Genomic DNA, 20,877 nt, shown 5'->3' on the forward strand with positions numbered 1-20,877 from the left:
CAACTCTACCTGATTCCCTGCTGAGTATTATTTTTGCAATTCTTTCTTCCGACATTCGCACTAAGTGACCAGCCCACTGAAGTCTGCCGTATTTAACTCACTTAATAATATTCGCATCTATATAAACTTGACTTAACTCGAGGATGTACTTTGTTTCCGTTTGCAAGTTGCGGGATCTAAGCTGGTTACGTAGTTTGTAAAAGGCCATATTCGTAGCCACAACACGTCTGTTCACTTCGCGGGAAACCTCGTGGTCACAAGTTTTCCAAGGCGAATAAATTCACATCCTCACCATACACTACTTCAGCATCAACACCACTAGGCATATCTTTATCCCTATATGCAGTATATGCTCGTTTTGGTAGGCTTATCTACGCTGTTTCCCTCTTCAAAGGCACGAATACCTCCTGCACTAAGCTGCTATTGATTCCAATAAGGTCGATATCGTCCGCAAAACTAAGGAGCATGTGTGACCGTGTGATGATAGTGCCGTTACTCTGCACGCCAGATCTCCTAATAGCACTCTCGAGTGCAATGTTGAACAGTGCGAAATTGACAAATGATTGGTCTGTAAATTATACTCCCGGACTTTATTTAAAATCATTCGCACGGTAAAGAACCGGTCCGTTGTCGAGTGGTCCTCTCGAAAACCTAGTATTCGCTGACGAAGGACTCCTCTAGCAGTCTCAGTCTATCAAACAGGGTGAGTGACACTATTTTGTAAGTCGAATTCAGCAGGATAGAGCATCTGTCATTGGCGTACTCCATTCCTTTTTTTTGTAAATTTAACTATGAGGCCATCAAACCAACCGGTAGGCATTTCTTCGTCTTCCCATTCCATAGAAGTACTCAGAGGATCAATTGGTAAAGCTACTCTCTTCCGTGCTTAAGAAGCTCAACCGGGGTCTCGTCCTTCCCAGCAATCTTACAGTTCTTCAGCTTGATGTGCTGTAAGAATTTTTATCCTCTCCTATGGCCGATAGCTCCATAGCTTGACTTTGTCTCTCGCTACATAACATCGACATTTTTGCCAAGAACTCTTGAAAGAGCTCCTTCCACCTGGCAGTCATCGCCGTTTCATAGTTCAGTAAATTCCCTTCTCGATCATTGCACATGGTGCGTACTGGTACGGTAAAATCTCGCATATCACTCGGATCATGTTATTTTGAGCTTCAGCTACCACACTTTCTTCTTGCTACCTTTTCTTTGTATGGTGGATTCGCTTTTCTCAGCTTTCGCTGCCTTGTTCTATTCGGTACCGTCCACGAACATACGGCTTCTGGCAACATTCTTCACGTCTGTCACTCTCCGGCACACTTCATCGAAACAGTCGTTTCGCCGTCGTCATTGACCAATGCCAATCACATCTCACACCATTACACTATGGGCCAGGGACGCAATCTGACGGGACAAAATTAATAACTCGGTAACGAAGCGTCTCCAGTATTTGGTGTATTCGGCAAAGTTTTTTGTAACAACGAGGACCATCTACTGACATAAACGGATAGTTCGTAAATCGTCCGCATAGGTGGCGCCACAATCTAACTTTTTACTTTGACGTTCTAGAGGCTTGGCATGTTCGGCAAAGTTGTTCATTTTGATAAAATAAACAACTCTCTTCAAAACGTCAAAATTCCACAACCTACTGTTTTCGAGTTATTGGCGAAATAAGAGAAAATTAGTGAAAAAACGATTTTTTTCACCGAATTTGACATTTTTCCTAAAAACCATGTCATATAATATTTTTTGCTGATAAATATACAACGAACGCAAGCTCTGGTGGAAAAAAAAAAAATAATACGACGCATAAAACCTAAAAAATATGAAAAAACTTGAAAAATAGAGCAATTTTTAAACTTTAATATCTCCAAAAGCGCAAAAAATCGCAAGCTCACATTTTCAGGCAACATAGAGCAATACTTGATGAAACGGATGTCAAAACTCCAGAGAGGTATATTTTGGTGTTTTTGAGATTTTTTTATTTTATTTTTTTTTACGGTTTCCTTTCCATTACGCGATTAATATTGTCATGGCAAATATTTAAGTGTATGTTTAAATTATCGGAAAAATATATTTTATTATTTCATGAAATTATTATATCTGCACACAGTACAAGCTAGCCTTGGATTTCATCTCGAATTCGTTGTCACAGTCTTCCGGAAGCTCAAATTTTAAGCAAATCCGGTGATAAAACACATATTTAAGGTTAAACAACCTAACAGTTCTCAAAATTGAAGGAATCTCCAAATTGATACCTTTGATCTGTATCCTCTGTTTCGAAACTTCCAAGAATCAACGCTATTTCCGCTTTATAATAAATCTACAAGCTCCGGACAAGAGATCGTGCGCTCTGAAATTTTAGTATTTAGAGATATCGACATGAACATGCTTTAAAATTTGATTTTCCGTGTTAAAAGTAACACATTCACAAAATAAATTGCTCACCACGAACCATGATGACAACAATTAACTGACACATGATCAAGTCTTTCATGGCATACTATATCATTTGAATTATTGAAGAAAAAAAATTATGTACGCAGTTTTAATCTACACTTTCATCTACATTACTCGATATCAACTCAAGGAACTGCTCTTAAACTGAATTACATGGCTACTATGATGGCTTTTTTAAACAGATTTCTGAAAGTTTTTGTTCCACAACTCGTTATTTCTTGAAGTCGATCGTCCCTTCAGATTCTTCATGGAAATTAACTGTATTGGAGAAATATAATCATTGTAAAAAAAATGATAGATCTCAAAAACACCAAAATATACCTCTCTGGAATTTTGACATCCGTTTTATCAAGTATTGCTCTATGTTGCCTGAAAATGTGAGCTTGCGATTTTTTGCGCTTTTGGAGATATTAAGGTTCAAAAAATGCTCTATTTTTCAGGTTTTTTCATAACTTCTTAATTTTTATGCGTCGTATTATTAAATTTTTTCCACCACAGCATGCGTTTGATATATATTTATCAGCAAAAAATATTATATGACATGGTTTTTAGGAAAAATGTCAAATTCGGTGAAAAAATCGTTTTTTCACTAATTTTCTCTTATTTTGCCAATAACTCGAAAACAGTAGGTTGTGGAATTTTGACGTCTTCGAGAGAGTTGTTTATTTTATCAAAATGAACAACTTTGCAGAACATGCCAAGTCTCTAGAACGTCAAAGTAAAAAGTTAGATTGTGGCGCCACCTACTATTCGTTTATGTCAGTAGATGGTCCTCGTTGTAACAAAAAACTTTGTCGAAGACACCAAATACCGGAAACGCTTCGTTACCGAGTTATTAATTTTGTCCCGCCAGATTGCGTCCATGTCCCATAGTGCATTATGGTGACACTTGTTACTGGTTATATCGTCCACTGAACTGGTTTAGACATTACCTTCAATACCATGACTCTTGATGTCACGATCTTAGCGTCATTCACGTGTTCGTTGAAGTGCTTATTCTATCTTCCAATCACTTTAACTAGATGGTTGCACTCAATGATCAGCAGCCTTGACATTGGCAATAAATGCTTCATGTATGCAGAAGCAAACTCCTTCTACCAAGATCAAAGTTTACAGCGGAGTTGGTTGCCCGATCTTCATTCAGGTTGCCCGTACCTCGATAGGGTTCCATGGAAATGCAAGGATAGCATTTCTGGATAGGAGGCACTGGACCACTGAATAGAATCAGTTTTATTTTTTCGGCTTACAGGCTTCTGGTACTTTGAAGCAACAGTAATAGTATGCTACACCCAGACATTTTCAATCGTCTTTTTGACCAATATTTGCTCACTTATTTGATCAGCAGATTCAAAGGCTGAATACATGAACAATAAATATGATGACAAAACCACGTTATTTGAATGTAAAAATGGTACCAGTAATGAGGAGAGCTCTCGGGCAAAAGTGATGTTGGCAATAAAGAACGATGTTCAAGAGCATGCTTATAATGAATACTAATTTCAATGCAAAAAAAAAATGGTTGTTGTATTGCAGTTTTTTTTTCAATGACATTTACATCAGAACAACAGTGAACAGTGTGAATGAAAAGCTAGTTACAAAGTTTATTGTATTGTGGAACAACAGAATATTGTTTTCTCGTAGAAAAGACAAAAAAAAATACTTACAGGAGAAATCTTGATGATGTTGGTGAAACAGTGAGAGATTAATGATTAAAGATAACCTTGACTCATTTGCAACCATTTGGGTAGTTATGTAAATACTGTTTTGTAGTGAAGGATCTTTTAAAAGTGTATGGAAATATTATTTCACTATGTGACGATGTGTGAAAATGTGTAGTTATGTGAACCGTATGAAGCAGAATAAGAAAGAAATTTAAATTGCTTTTCGTGTTGTTATCAGTGTGTGAGTACTTATTGTAAAAATCTTCCCCGCCATTCTTGTGTTACTGTAAGTATTCAATTTACTTTGTGAATTTTTATTTCCATCCAAATATTTTGAATAATTGATTTTCGCTCTTTTGTCTAGACTCTCCATACACCACACTGAAAATTCAATTTTACTGTAAAAAATAACATAATGTCAACGCGTTTTTAAAATTTACACACTTAGAAAAATGCATGCCCGACATATTGTAGTAGGGGGAGATCCCCCAGTACCGGACACTTAAGCCACTAAATTCATAATTCGAAAAATATTAGTTTCATGTGCTCGTTTTACCCATTTATGATAAATGTTATCATTTTTATAGTGTACAAAAATAAATTTGAAAATATACATATGAATTTTGACATTGCATTTTGATGATGTATTTTAGTACCAAATTGATCGATCTTGAAAGTTGGCACCCAATACCGGACACGATCTGGAAATGCCTCGAATTATGTGAATTTGAACATCTTTGAATGTGTTTACTATAGGAATAGTATATAATTGCCAATTCAATGCATTTGCATCATTTACAAAAACAATTTGAGTTTTTCTTAGTTTGCAAGATGTTCATCGAAAACCTCTTTCATATATAATGAAAAATAGCACATTTTACGATGTTGTTCTGAATGTTCATTCTTCTTAATTTTATTGCATGTTTGATACCATGATCTACGGAATCCATGAAAAATGAATGTATTTTGAGACAATGGTGCAATAATTACAAAGATATCATATAACAAATCAAGCTGTCCGAAACTGGGGGACAGGAGGTGCTCAACCAAAATTGTAATTTGTCCATATTTAGTTTAATTATGGTACAAAACACATCCATACTATCAATTAAGGATTATGTTCGAACATGCTTGCGTGATCCAAATTATTTTTCCATCTTCGAAATAATAACTAAATAGGCTCAAAATTAAGGCGACACGTCAAATTTTTTAAAATATTCGAACTTTTGTACTTTTTTGAAAAGGCGTGCATATTTCAAGGATGTGTTATTCTACGCAAACATTAGTCTCTATAATAGCTTCTTTTTCTACTAATACACCATCTTGATTGGACCACGATTTCTCAATTTTTCGACTTTGTCCGGTATTGGGTGCTGTCCGGCACTGGGGGATCTCCCCCTAAGTAAAATGATGTGAATTTAAGTTACAAGTGACGAAATTTTCTGTCACATTGAATTGAATTTTGTTCGGATCAGAAAAAGTTTCAGTCACATTGGACATAATTTTAAAAGATTGACGTATTTTTAATGTCAAATATCATCAAATTTACGTCTTTTAGATTTTACATGAAGTATTTTGCTTAATATGTATTTTAAGTTTATTCTTAGTGTGTAGTTTCAATAGATTCAATTTATTGTGCATTGATACGTGCAAATTGTAACAATGAAGATGAACACTCAATCAATAGATCAAACTTGAATGATATTTGTATTTTGATTTGAAATTTGTTAATGCCATATGGACAAACCTCAATTAGTTAATTTTAGACCTGGAACCTGGAAGTAGAATAAATTTTGGTGTAAAACGCTACCTTCATTATCGAAAAGTAATATGAAATTATCTCAACACCTTGATTTTGGATATGTTATTACATTTTACTAATTACGAATAACTGAGCAAAAAACGATGAAAATGACGTGATGTCACGATTTTTTTGTACTTAAAAACATTTATTCTAGGGTATATTAAACAAACTAACTTCTTTTGCTAGTGAAACAGGCACTCGACCAAGTAACTTAACCTAAATATCCAACGTATTAATCGTCGCAATAGAAGATTTCAACGCGTTTTGTCTAAAAATATTAATAATTTTATTTAACATTAGTGGTCCCGGCAACCTTTGTCTTGCCATCAAGTAGAATGTTGAAAAACGCTATGAAACGTCCCATACAAAATAAAAATTCTATTCGCTCTCGCTCTTTTAGACTTTCCTGGAGAAAATTCTGTCGGAACACTTCACGAATACTTTAGTGAACGAATTTTCAAAATCTGGCAGCCCGTTCACATGCCATTTCGCGACACATAATCACCACTCCATGTTTATGTATGCCTTATATTATATTCTTCTTTCTGGCGTTACGTCCCAACTGGGACAAAGCCCGCTTCTCAGATTAGTGTTCTTATGAGCACTTTCACAGTTATTAACTGAGAGCTTTCTTTGCCGATTGACCATTTTTGCATATGTTTATCGTGTGGCAGGTACGAAGATACTCTATGCCCTGGGAATCGAGCAAATTTCCTTTACGAAAAGATCCTCGACCAGCGGAATTCGAACCCACGACCCTCAGCATGATCATGCTGAATAGCTGCGCGTTTACCGCTATGGCTATGTGGGCCCCCTGCCATATATTATATATAGGTTCGTTCCAATGCATTGTTGTTTCAACAATGAATTTTCTATGCAACTCATTAGTACTATATCAAAGGGAGAGCTTCAAAGTCATTTTCAAATTTTATTATGAATCCTCTGTGGAGCTCTCTTCCTGCTGGTATTAAAATATCGTGACAACATGTCTACTTTAAGGGAACAAATAAAAAGCGTTTGGTTTATGTGTAATCACTATAAGTTGAGTTTTGGAGCATTCTCCTTTTTTAATGTTCCTCAAATCTGTTTGTCCATATTTCAACGGCACATCACGTTATCTGAACTAGCTGGTAAACTACTACTAAATAGTATTTTATTTTTACTGTCATGCTTTGAATACTTCATCGTTTAGCTTTACGTCTCAATAGAAACTGTCCCTTCTTCTAGACTTAGTGTTCCAAGTGATCTTCTACAGTTGTTAACGCGGAACATCTATTGCAAATGAAACCTTTGTGCTTTCGCTAAGAATTCAACTAGGAATGAAACCCTGTCGCTTTCAGATAGATCTTGCTTCACAGCATCGCGTTTACCAATGAACTCAAGAAAGCTCCTTTGTTCTGTGATTTATCTAATCAAAACCGGGTTTCATCTTGTTTGCTACATATATTTCACTGTTCGTGAATAGCGAAAGTTATAATCGTTTATCATAGTTACCATTACTGAAGCAGTGGTGTATTTTGAACTGAACGCTAGCCAAATTTCCACGAGAACGCAGTAGTCAATGGACTTACAAGCAAGAGCCTGCCGTTGTTCAACGGTTCGTTCAGTTGGCAATTATGGTCGGAGCTCTCACTTGGGAAATTCATTAAAGAATCGACGTAAACTTTTATGAACGGAAAAAAACATACAGCCCAAGATATTATGCATATCAAAGAGTTGCAGAATGATGATTTTTACAGTACGAGTCGTACATTTATCCAACGAGGCTTGCCGAGTTGAATAATTACGACGAGTGCTGTAAAATTCGAGTTCTGCAACGAGTTGCGTGCAACATTTTTAGCAATCTCGTAGAAGACCACTTGAGGGTACCAGAAACCATATCGGAATGCATTCATCATTATTTTACACTTCCTGAAAAAAGGTTGTGTAATGATTTATTATGCAACAAACAACAGTTGTGTAATGAGAAAACGTTGCGTATTGAACCATTACAGCACTGGTTTTAGTTTTGTAATGACTACTACCACACTGCATAATTCAGTACTGGAAAGTAGGCCGTTTCATGACAGATTGGCGTGATGAAAAACAGCTTTTGGGGCTCTGCACAAAAATCATCTGCTCTCTTTCACTCTGCCATGAAATTAGTAAACAACAAGGCCAGTAAAAGTCAAAATCCTATGCAAAATCAAAACAGTGCACAGCCCCATTACGATGAGAAATTGCAAACACATAGTTGTGGCATAACTTTTTGTCGTAAATGGGTCAAAATTCATTTGGTTCAGTTTTTGGCTCGCACGAGTTCATATTTTTGAACTGCACAATGTTCAAGCCTACTTGATCGATGCGTTCAACAAATTGAACTGGAACTGAATCTGAACGCGTTCAAATGCATCACTGATAAACTTTGTGTTTTTTTTTTATATTAATTTCTATGTTGTCTATTTCAAACCATAGAAAAAGGCGCTTTCGAGAAGTTCAACACAGATTTTGGGTTCCCATAGGATTCGCCACACAAGTCTTCCCAGTGATTTCTACATGGGTTTCTGCAGAAACTCTCTATAAGCAGCGTTGACAACATTCCGGATTTGTCCGGATCTACCAGCTTTACAAGCTAAACTTTTCAAAAATTTGGACGATTTATACCAAAATTTGAAATGAATTTGTAGGGATTTAATGATCACAATTTTCTATCTACAAGGAACTCCACAGCGAGCACATGGATTTTCACAATGATCTACTCAGAGAATGTTCACGAATGTCAATACAGATGTCTCTGAATAGCACGCAACTCAAATAGGTTTCAATTGAGATATTGACAGAGATTATAACAGAGGATAAGTTGACATCCTCATTAAATAGGTTTAAAAAAAATTAAGTTCTGTGAAAATTTTACTGATTTTTTTTACAAAGATCTAATAACGATTCTTCATAGAAGATTTTACCGCCAAAATTTTCAGAGATATTGTCTTACATTTTTTTTTTAGAAAAAAGGAGTGTTGGAAAGATTAGCAGTTTATTGGATTTGTACCATAAAAAGAGAACACATTTTTCCAATATCAGCCTAATCAGACCAATTCTGAAATGCAGAAAAGTAGGTGCAGAAAAATACGCTGAGGGGCTTTAGTAAAAAATGAGTTTATTCAGTAATTGTTCTTAATCAGTCTTATGTAGGGTCTTGTGTTAGTTGTGCCCTATTTAAGATAGGGAGTGGTTTATAGTAATGTAATTACTGAATATTTGAATATTACAGGGGTGTTTTAATCCCGCCTGTAAAAGATGTTTTTGGAAGAGAAATTTGTCGATTTCCCAGGGCATACAATATATGTAAACTTCATCAGACTATATTAAATACACTACACGTTAATGCTTCCAGTGGGCTATTTGCCCTTTGCTATGCGCAAACACCCCCAAAGTGATGAAATCTCATAAGCCCTGGGTCTCCTATAACGCAGATTCCTATTACGCCCCCCATCCATGTGTCTAATAGGAGACCTGACTGTACACATGTAAAAATGGTCATTTGGCACAGAAAGATCTCAGTTAATAACTGTGGAAGTGCTCATAAGAACACTGAGGTGAGAAGCAGGTTCTGTCCCAGTTGGGACGTAACGCCAGAAAGAAGGAGAAGATTCATGGTTTCCGATGGGATTCGTCAAGGAAATGTTTAAAATGTAGTTTCATAAAGTCCATAAGTTTTCAAGGAATTTAACAGTACTTACTCTATAAACCTTAAGAAATCTTTGAAAATATTTTTTGCATATTACTAGAATGGAATTTTTATGGGGTTTCTTAAAACTCTTAAAACCTCCCAGGTGGTTCTCAAAGTTCCGCAAAAAAAATCTTAGAATACCCACAAAAGGCCTTCCTTCGCCGAGAGTCCATGACTACGAAGCAAAACCATCTTGAAGATTTTTTTTTCAGGATCTTTTCGAAATGGAGATTTTCTTGATCTCCCTGGTCATAGAAAATCATCATATACGATATACGAATGCGAAAATGGCAACTTTGGCAAAGAAAGCTCTCAGTTAATAACTGTAGAAGTGCTAATTGAGCACTAAGCAGGAGTAGGTTCTGTCCGAGCGAGGTCGTAATGCCCAAAAGAAAAAGAACCCACAAGTGATCAATGTGTTATCAAGTATGCTTTGTAGATGGGCTGCCCAGAGTCTACAAGAGGTTTGTAAAATTTCACAGGGATTTTCGATGATCTTCTAGAGGTTCCTAAAAAGTGTTCATAAAATTTCAGTGGTCCTCAAAGAATTTCGAAATGGCTTCAAGACAAGGAGTTTTCATAGGTCTTCAAATTTGTACAAGCTTCTTCAAGACATGTCTTCAAGGTTTTAGAAATTGTGATTTCATGTACCGCCCATATTTGCATATCGTTGGTAGTTCGACTGTAGTTCCTTGTTAGATTAGGTTTTCAGCCTTGATAAAATTAAAAACTGTTATCTTATTCTGTTCAACGTTTCGGTCCGTTTGGGACCTTCCTCAGGGACTCAATTGGACCTGCGAAAGGTCCCAAACGGACCGAAACGTTGGACAAAATAAAATAACAGTTTTTAATTTTGTCAAGACTAAAAAGCCAATCTAACATCAACATGTTTGCATAGCCTACGCAAGCGCCAATATAACCAAAAAGCATTTTTTCATTGACACGTATTACCTAACAGTACACTCGTTGGACAAGCGGACAGCACTTTTTTTGTTCTGAAATATTTGAAATATAAGAGAAAAACGGATTAACATGAGCACATACACAAACTTATCCAAATGTATACTCGGTTTGCTTAGTGTTTATTCGGATTGTTTAGCGTATTGACCAGGTTGCTATGACATGCTTATATTAATTCTTGCTGAACTTTACTAAAGGATTTTAACAACAATAATAGATTCGCTACTTTCTGGGATGTTTTTCACTATAGATCGAACGACAATGTTCTTGGTTAGTTTTTTATACATAAAATGCAACATGATAGCTTCATGTGGCTTAAATTATTAATTTACCAGAAAATAAACAAGAACATTGGAGAGGTCTTTTTTAAAAGTTATGCGAGAGAAATGTTATTTTTTTTTCTTTTAGAAGTGAAAATCGCCTAAAATACCGTTGAAAAGCTTGGAAACAGTTGATCTTTTTATTATACTAAACTCAAATCCGACCAAAATGACACTTACACCTCTTTGGATCCGGGTCCCTCAATTTTAACACAGATACCTTCAGCATAGAATTCTGAAATTTATCTTGAAATGTGTTCTGTAAATTTTATTAGATATTCCTTATTTCAGACATTTTTTCTTGGAAACATTGATTATTTGCCAACAGATTTCTTTAAAAAAGAATATCCCAAAATTTGAATTGGATAACAAAAAAGACTTTTTCCAAATAATATCTTAGATGCTTTTTCAGAAAATTCCAAATATTTCAGATATCCAAGACAAGAATATATCTACACTGAAAATATATATTGTTTTATATTACGAAATCGTTCGTTTGAACTACGAAATTATTCGTTGTTTTCTGCAACGAAACAGTTTCGTAAAATGTATGCAACCAGCTTCGTAATATGAATCAAGCTCGAAATCAAAACAAACAATGATTGTTATAATGTACTAAACATTTCGTAATTGAAATTCATTTGTTTCGTATTCAGAACGAACATTTATACGCGCTTCTGCTTACCTTCCTCGGCTGCGGTCGTGTCATTTTGTATTTTACGAAATGTGTCTGCGAAACCTTTCGTTGCAGAAAACAACGAATGATTTCGTAGATTAAATCATCAGTTTCGTAATACTAAACAATTCGTAATACGAACAACACGATAACGCACATCTACGAATTGTATATCGTACATCTTACGATTATTTCGTAAAGTCACTGAATCGCGAAATTCTGTCAAGAACAAATAATTCGTACAATGAATGAAAATAGCGTTATATGTACGAAATTTTGTTTTACGAAATCCATTTTAGATAAAATACGAAGAGATGTTTTCAGTGTAGAAACTCCTCGAAATTATGCTAAGTAATTATTGATTGCTCGTTCATCATGTCTAGATCAGAATATTTCTTCGTTTCGTCACAACTGGAACAGGACCTGATTCTCATGACATGTTATTTCCATCACTTCCACAGTTGTTAACTGAGAGCTTTCATCGCCAGTTGACCAGTTTGGCATTTGCTTATCGTGAAGTAAGTACGAAGATACTCAATGCCCCAGAAAGTCGAGAAAGTTACTTTAACCGAAAAATCCTCAACCGGTGTAATTCAAACCAAAAATCCTCCAGTATGGTCTTGCTGAATTATTTAGCGTTTGGATCAAAAAATTTATATCTAACATAAACAACATGATACAATGTTCAACTTTTTCAACGATCTGCTTACGTTTTTGTACTGATTTTGGCGTGCAAATATTTACAAGCAGTTCTCAAAGAGTTCTTAGAGTTCCAATGAGTTCTCAAGAAGTATTTATAATAAATTTTGGAGCTACCTTGAAGTTTCGAAAAAAAAAATCCAGATATTTCTAGTTGTACTTAAGGAGTTTCAAAGAAGCTTCCAATGGATTTTAAAGTTTGTTTGGTGTTTACGCTAGATTCCAGTAGTTTAAAAAAGACTTTCCAAATAGTTCTCCGAAATTCTTAAGGGATTTTCAGAAGTTCCTTGAAGGGTTTTCCGTACGGTTCCGAGAATATGCTCAGGGTTTCTCAAGTGATTCCAGCAGGTTTTTAAAGAGAGCTCTCATAGGTTTGTGAGGGCTTCCGTTAGGACGTTGAAAGTTCAAAAGTTTTTCTGAACGTCACGTAGGGCTTTTCAAGGATTTGCTATTTTGTTACATGAGGTATTCCTAGGATTGAAATTTATTTGCAGGAAATAGAAAAATGGATTCAAAACATTTTTGAAGAAGCTTCAACACCTGAAAACTTCTTAGGACCTTGGAATAGGCCTTGGGATTCTCTTGAAATCTCTTCTTCGAAACTCCATGGAAACCCTCTGAAAACTTTTTGAGAATTACATGGAATTTTTTTTTGAGGTTAGTTAGAATATCCTTTTTTTTAACCTTTTGAAATTCCTTTTTGTTTTTGGAATGAATTAATGAATATTAAATTTTTTTTCGCTCGAACTTATTCCGCTTGGAATGATTTTCATTGTTAAAGAAGTCCTTCTACTAAATAAGTATATATTCATAAATTAGGATCATGCGTTATCAATCCTACATCAATACAAAATTCAAATTCACATGATACTTTATATACTTATTACATCAAATGTGATTGACATTTACACGTGGCTTCTCGTAACGTGCCCTACCAAGCTCATTCACCTGTCCAGCGACAACCAAAACATAAACATTTTAAAGTAAACATCTCCCGCTGGCTGCCAGTTTACCACCACGAGACAATTTCGCGTTGGGTATTTCATTTTCGTGCAACTCGGCACGTCGGTACAAACCGAGATAATAGTTCTTCTCCACGGATCTAGTTGCCGCAGAATGTTCCGGCAACATCTTATTTACCACGACCAAAATAAAGATTCATTCATCCACCGATAACAGTGTCTTTTCTTGTCTGAGAATTCAATTTAAATCATCATTTAGGAAATTTGAATAGAAATTGTTGGCATTACGTAATCAAATTAAGTATTTTGCTTATGCAGTTCGGTCTAAATACCAATCTTCTTTCTTCTGATTTTAAATCCAAACTAGGACATTACCTGCTTTTCAGCTTAGCGATCTACAAACACTTCCACAAACAAAAAATCCAACTCGAATAGATCCCTGACTAGTGGGATTTGAACCTGTTCCTGCTACATAGCTGTGCGTGTACCGCTATGGCTATTTGGTCACCATAATGTAAGTGCGAAAACTGATAAGAAACAAATTGGCTATATTTTATTCTTGTTAGCCTGGAAGGCAAATTTAGGTGCTCGTTCTGATCAAGATAGGTCTTAAACACATCAACAAAGATCAAGATAGATTTTAAAGATTTCAATTATTCGTAGATGATAACTATTATAATCCCAACTAGTTTATCTCAGACTTCTATCAAGTAATCTAGAATATTTGAGCAGTAGTACAAAAGTGATAAATTGAAAACTCGTGCATTTTAGGAAATAGAAAAAAAAGCAAAATCATTATGATAAGATTCTTAACTAATATTCTTTTTAAGATTCAGCGACCTTTCATTACGTCGCTCATGTAAGTTTCTGGTAATACGTGCCAAAGGGCTCGTTGGATAAGATACCGTACTTCCATCAGCTGACGTACGCAAAACATGGTGACGTGCATCTTGAAACGTAAGACGCCCTCCCACAAAGCCAGGGATTGAAATATTCGTTTTAACACGATTACATTTGTCCCAATTGGAAAAGATTATCGAATACTTAAAATGATTGACGCAAAAATATAATACATTATTAAAAACGGCCCTCTACACACTAAGCTCAATTTAACGAATCCTTAGATTTTATACGGAGAACTGTAACATGTTACTGTAATCCGTTAAATCACATTACTGAACTGTTCAGCTGTATAGATTTCACCGGAAGCATTGAAATAATTATATAAGTGTAAAGGGGCTACCCATAAGCCACGTGGTCATTTTTTGAATTGGTTTTTTGACTCTTGTCCATTCAAATTACGTAACGCTCAAGTGGACGGAAATTATCGATAGCAAACTCACGATCCTAAAAAAAAACCTGATACGATAAGATCTACGGTGAAGTCTAGCACAGTGTTGATCAAGTTAAGTGTTTTACACTTAGCTTAATCTATGGATTCGGTTAAATTTTGCTAAAATTCAAAATTTACAAAAAAAAAATTGTTTTACTTTTGACTGTAAAAAAATCACCAATCAGCTCCGGAAATTGGATACGTCTTCCATTACATACGTCTATCATTTACGATCTTACGCGAACGATAAGGTTTCTCAACAACTAAAATTTGGTACCGTTGATTTGACCGCTTCTAATTTGAACACCTTGTAATTTGACCCCCGCATATTTACACATCGTTCAAATTGAAAATGGTTCAAACGTAATTCAGCTCATGGAACGCAACGAATTGAAACAGAAAGTTGGGAAACGGTACACTGAATCAAATTAAATCAGCCAATGAGGTAACCAGAGTCAAGTTTTTTCGTAGAGCGTAGGGTGTCTAGAAGTTCAATTTAAAAATGAATCCCGATGGTTTGCATGAGGTATCGTGCACATTAGCAGAGTTGCACGGTACTTGAAAAACAATAATAACTGTTAATCAATGTTAACGTTAATAAATGCAAATCACGAAATGCTTCAATCACAATTGTTTGCATTGTTTTTGAAGAGCCAAATATCAGCATTCATTTTTCAACAATTCAATCCCTGCTCTAACATATCTTCATGTTTCAAGCTATTATCTTCTATTTTCTAATCAGTTCTGGATAAGAAAGGACACGTTTCAATGAAGAACAAGTTGCCAAATGCCATTCAATGTACTTTTAAATAATGTCAGTCATTGTATAATCTTATATTCGCAAAAATAAAAAATTAACAAATTAGACCTGCGGCAGGTGGAAGGGTTGCGAAGGGAGAGGGTCTTATCTACAAATCTTGGTTGGCATCGGATAGCTGATAAGCCGCTCAGCATCCGATCCGAGCGCGGATATAAAATGAGCGCTGACGATGAAGACTGCATTCAGTACTCAGTATTCGACTACTCGTACAAACTAATCCAAGCGAATCAAGATGTTCAAGCTCTTCCTCATTGCTGCACTGGTGCCAACCGTTGTTCTGGCCAACGTCAACTTCCGTGCCTGTAAGTTCGGGATCTATTCGCAAATCAAAACGGTAGTAATTACCATCTTTTGACCCTCAAATAATCCCACTGTAGGTCCAAACAGAGCTCCGACGCCAACCTCCCTTAAGAGTGAACAACTGCTCCGGAGATAACTGTGTCCTGGTTTCCGGAAAGCCTTTGTACGCCGTAGCCTCTGGAGTTGTTAGTCGTCATAACAGCAAAACGGCCAAGACCAACATCGTTGCCCGCTTCCTCGGATCGGACTTGGGCTACAGATGGCCTGCCGAGTTGTCCAATGCGTGTAAGGGCGGAATTAGCGGTGGATGCCCCGTGGTGGCCGGAAAGACATACAGCTTTGTTCTGCGCAACGAAAACCTGGAGATTCCGGCCATCAACATTCCGGTGGAAATCGAAGTCAGCGTGACCGGCGACAGGGGCATAGTATTGGGCTGCGTGCGGTTTAATGCCAGGATCGCAACGAGTTGATCTGGTTGCTGAGTGACGTGCGATGGGTTTTGGTCACTCTCGAGGGGTAGAAAAATAGATTTAGAACCTAACCTCGAATTTTAGGATAATATTTTCGATTTAGTATAGTAACGTCGTTTTTTTTTCGTAATAAAACTCGAATATATACCATATGAACGTGTATTTTTTTATGGTTGAGCGAATGATGTCCCTTAGGCCTTCTTTAGTTTGTTGGTAACGATTCGCAGGCATGAAACCAATACCTTAATAAGGGTTTGCTCGATTTCCGAGCAAAGGATTATAGCAGAGTTGGAACAGATTTTGTTAACTGAATTTGCGTGTTTTTTAAACAAAATATGTTTAATGTTGGCTGGTTAGTACCCGACCAGAACCACATAACAAGATTATAACACATTCCTATCAGCAGAAGTTAAAAATAACAGAGTTGATATAATTTTGTTATCAAGATGGCTTTGTTTTCAACTTGTTATATTTTTAGTAACACATTTATAACAACATTTGTTATATTTTCGCATTTATAAGTTTTGTTGCAAATAACATTCGATGACAAAAACAGTAACATAGTTTGCAATAATTTTGTTATTTTTGAACATCCTTGCAACACATTCTGTAATACTTTTGATATAATTGTAACAGGGTTTGTTATATTTTAGTTTAATTTGGTGCAAATTTTATTAGATTTTTTTGTTATTTTAACTACTGTACATTATGTAATAATCTTGTTTCTTCCGTCTGCTCGGGTAGTTGAATAACAAAAGTTATAGCACAATTTCTTAAAACTAATCAACATTGAAACAAAATATTCCAACATTTGATCAAAAATGTAATGTATTGTGTGTTATATAAAAAAGTATAACTTTAAGTTATATTTAAAGCCAAATAATTATAACAAAATGTGCTTTATTGTTTTGTACAGGAAAATATAAACCGTACGTGGTACAAACAGTATTGCTTTTCAGATTTTCATAACACAAATTGATGTTCTAAAAATTGTTTTTTTCAAATTGAATCTTCAAACAAATTTGGAAAGCAAAGCTTTGTTTTATTACTGAAAATTTGATGCAAATTTACAGAATCAGCCATTACGTATAACATATGGATCGAAACATCTCAATCAACTATAATATTTTCAAATTGTACGCAACAAACATAGTACAATACAATATTTTTTTTAGATATAAAATCCTGATTATAATCGTGATACATCTTGTTGTAATCTCACTGGTCGGGTTTCAGAATCTGTTCTGACTAAGAATATCTTGATAACTTGTTTCTTCTGTTGAACTTGGGAAATAGAAAGAAAAAGAACTATAAATTGAATTATGCATAAAGTGAGAGTGTAGGGTAACGGTCGTATTTTGGACCCCCTAAGGAAGTGATTTTACATTTTGTCCCAATTAATTAATTGCACAGCGTAACCAAGTCAAAGAACATAATTGAAAAAACTTCCTCTACAAGACAGAAATGCCCATGCGGTCATGTAGGATCCAAAAGACGTCGAAAATAATTGAATTGTGATGCACTGTTTTTCATTATTTTGGACACACCAATACATTTTGGACCCTCAAAGTATATATTTTGGACCCCCGGTATTTTTTTTATCGTTTGGCGGCAAAGTCCACGGCACTGGTTGTATAATATGCTTGCCCATAGTCTAATCAATCGATTGACAATGGAAAAGCGAAGGAAATTCTACGCTTTAGTTCAGAAATTCAGAAAAAGTTTTTGTTAACATTTGAAAAATTTCTGACGTCTTCAATTTCTGTGTATAACGTGTTGTAACGGTTGCATGGATGAACCGATTAAATTAAATTAATTTCAGATAAAATAAACATATTTTCCATGCACAAACGCTTGATGCAAGTGCAGGAATGGTCCTATCTTTCCAAATGGCATGCGGATTGTATTGGTCTTTTGATTTAAACTGGAAAATTTGCAGGAAAATGGCCCAGGGGGTCCAAAATATATTTGTTACCCTAGTACAAGCAGGAATGGGGTACGACTCAAATCTCTTTCAGTTCTACACACGCTGCTGCTAGACAGCACTCTAAAATCATAATAAGAACGAGGGAAAGAGAGCGATTTTCTGATGACGTCACCGTGCAATGGGCAATGTGCTTTGGGCTGCGTGATATCGTGTTATCTCATTTTCACTCTTCGCGTTTCGTACACGCGTAAAAAAAATCCACTTGAATACATTTCATTGATATGTGAGAGTTAAAACTCTTCCAGTCGCCGATGTACACACACGGCAACGCGGATCTACTCAACCCTGAGTTGTTCCGACGCAAAACCGTTCTTTAGGCCAATAACCCAAATTTGGCTAAATTTCCAAGGCCTTCATTAGGTACTTTGCCTTTGAAGTCATACTGGACTATCAAAATTCATACATTTTGCATTAGGGTTCGTCCATAAATGACGTAGCATTTTAGGGTGGAGGGAGGCTTCACGGATTTGTGACGATGTGTGACGAGGGGGAGGGAGGGGTTCCAACTAATGGACGTAGCATTTTGAATAATTTCGGTAAAAAGAGAAGCGCAGAAAAAACTTACAAACAGTTTTTTCTATCAAACTTCTTTGTCTGATTTATTAAACTTGGATTATGAAACGATGATCAGCTTCAAAATATTAATATGATTTCATAAAAAAAATTCCAATAAATTTAAAATTATCCAGATAAGTACAATTAAACAGATTTTTTGAAGGTATAAATAGTTATGTGAATTCAATATACAGTGATCCCACGCAGTTGAATCACCCACAATTTATGAATCAGCTGACTTCAAAAGACAAAATGATTATCAAACTTGTCACAAAACTTCACAGAATTGTTTTTACACATAGTTTCTTATCAGTAACAATAATTCTGTGAAGTTTTGTGACAAGTTTGATAATAATTTTGTCTTTTGAAGTCAGCTGATTCATAAATTGTGGGTGATTCAACTGCGTGGGGTCTCTGTAGCATTTGTGTCTAACCTATTTTACTTGTAAATAAACAAATTGAAAGTTCAATAAGTTAGGTGAAAGTCAATGCTTTGTAGACTCGGAAAATATTGTTTTACATTTGTTAACAAGACATAGGGTGCCGAGCTACTTGATTCCCTTTGGCATGGGGAGTTTTTCGAATTGTCTGAAACTTTGCAATAAAAGCGTTTCAATACAACGCAAATAGTGGCCAAATACGTGCTCTGTAGCTTTTAAAAAACTCCACTGCCGAAGTGAATCAAAAGTGCCAAGAATAGCCCTTGAATCAACCGTTTTAGTTTTATTCATATTTTCTGTTGGAGTTTTAATTTTTCATAAGAATACAATAAGCTAATCTAGGCAAATATTAACGTTATTATAGTAAAACAATTAAAACAAGATATATATTCATATTTTATCATATTTTTTGTGATATAATGCACCAAAAAGGCAAAATAGGACTTTAACTTTCAATTCGAAATATAATTTGGTTGAAATTTCATGATCAAATGGTCGGGGTTCTTCCAAACCGCACCAAGCGCCAATTTTTCCAAAAAATGAGTTATTTACACTAGAGGATTCAGATTATCATAACCTTTCCACATAACAAACATTGAAGAATTAAAATCATTCCTCGTTGTGTAAATTCAAATTTTTTCTCTGGCAGGATATGTGAAACTGAAATTGTAGCCAACCAGAGCGAACCATAAACCTAAGCTTGACATTGCAGGTAATTTAGTATTTTGATTCAAAACGACATTTTTTCCAAATTCTTCCTAAAACATTGCAAACTGGCCATTTCGGACAACCTACAGGACCAACACCATCCGATATTAGCATGTAATGTAAGCGAACGGCTATGTAAAATAAACTATTGTTTCGGTGGTGCTGATGTATTTTCATTCAAACTTTGTTCAGCCACACCGCACCAAGTATCATTTATATGAAAATCGTGTTTTTGTATGAAGAAAAGGTATCAACATGCGCTAAACGCTAGCCTTTGCTTTTTATATAATATGCTGATGGATCCATGAAGGAGCCGTAATGAAATAACAAGACATTTTAATTTGATGTTGTTTGAATAATTTGGTAGCACATGGTGCGCTTTAGCTGTTCAGAAAATGACGTTTTCACCATCAAGCCTCATTGATCAGAATGCGCATAAGTTGTTTCTAGTTTTTAGCTCTCAATTCAACAGTTCGAAACGACCGAGAGGTGGCACGCCTAATCATCACACGATGGATACGAGTTCGAATCCCGACTAATATTTTTTCTTACATCGCCTGTAAGAGATAGTCATATGAATCAATCAACTTTCAGCTTATGTGACTATTATTAACCTTTACGTTACCAGCCTCCGACAAGGCATTTTCAAATAGCTGCCATTTCGTCAATTCCCATTCGATTTTTTGGAAAGCACCGTCAGTTTACATTAAAAAGGTTTTAGTTGTTTGTCATAAATAGAGAATGCTGAATTCGGAACCATGCCGGAGATATTCCGGATTGTACTGGGGTCACGAGGGTGCCAAATTTGGGAAACGTGATTATTTTTATTATTTATTGCAGTTACAACGCTGAAGTTTTTATGTGAAATATAAGATAATGGTCTTTTGTCATCATTTCAACATAATTCGAATAAGTGAACCGTTCCGGAACATGGTAGCCGGTTCCGCCAGGGCCAGTTTGGGGACATTTCCGTTTCATGTCCAAAACATACCGTGCGACGTCTCAATCTTCATGAA

The 20,877-nt window shown here is 35.6% G+C and overlaps 1 protein-coding gene across 2 annotated transcripts in view; it reads left to right on the forward strand.

Annotated features, from left to right (window-relative positions):
• Nucleotides 1-20,877, forward strand: part of LOC5571668 — a 411,897-nt gene that overhangs the window by 233,709 nt on the left and 157,311 nt on the right. The window lies entirely within an intron of this gene.

Source organism: Aedes aegypti, chromosome 2 (assembly GCF_002204515.2).
Source record: "Aedes aegypti strain LVP_AGWG chromosome 2, AaegL5.0 Primary Assembly, whole genome shotgun sequence".
Lineage (NCBI taxonomy): Eukaryota > Metazoa > Arthropoda > Insecta > Diptera > Culicidae > Aedes > Aedes aegypti.